Source organism: Brassica oleracea, chromosome C2, assembly GCF_000695525.1.
Source record: "Brassica oleracea var. oleracea cultivar TO1000 chromosome C2, BOL, whole genome shotgun sequence".
Classification (NCBI taxonomy): domain Eukaryota; kingdom Viridiplantae; phylum Streptophyta; class Magnoliopsida; order Brassicales; family Brassicaceae; genus Brassica; species Brassica oleracea.
Window position 1 is genome coordinate 40,314,931 of NC_027749.1, and position 809 is coordinate 40,315,739.

Here is an 809-nt window from a genome sequence, read left to right on the forward strand (position 1 = left end):
CCCAAATCCATGAACCCTAATTTTGCCAAAGTGCAAATTAAACTCAATTTCACAATTTATTTGACAACCCAACTTGGTAGATAAGCTTTCCCTAGTCTATTTCACCACAATCTAGCAAGAAAATGACCAAATTTCGATTTTCAAATCCTAGGGTTCATGGACCTACGAATTTGAATTTTAAAACTCAATACCTTGCTTTGGATGAAAGGAAATGGTGAATGGGTGGTGAGGAATATGCTACAGGTGCGAAAGCTTGGATTAGAAACAAGAACTAGTTGATTTGGGTGAGAATTGAGAAAGTTTTGGGATTTTTGGTGTGGGTGAGTTTGAGAGAGTTTGAGAGTTTGTGAGAGGAGGGGAGAGTGCTAGAGATGGAGTCGCGGGGGATGGGGGTAGGTTTAGGGTCGTCCGGTTCGGTCGAGGGTGGTTAGGATCGGTTTACTTGAATTTAACCGGGGTTTAGAGTTAGGAAACTTACCTGGACCGGTTCGGGAGCGACGTGAGGGTGTCGCTGCGAAAAGTCGCTCCCGAGTCTTTTTCTCGCGTCGTGATTCGACGAAAACGCGAGCGACCTTGGAGTGTCGCTCTCGAAACCTCGCTCTGGAGCTGCAGCGACTTCGAGGTGTCTCTCTAGGACGTCGCTCCAGGCCAGGTTTTGAGCTCCGTGACGACGAAAACGCGAGCGACCTCGAGGTGTCGCTCCCGTAACGTCGCTCCCAGCTGGAGCGACTTCATGTGCTCGCTCTGAGAGGTCGTTCCGACAGTGTTTTTGGAGCACAGAACGTCTTTAAGCCGAGCGACCTCGAGGT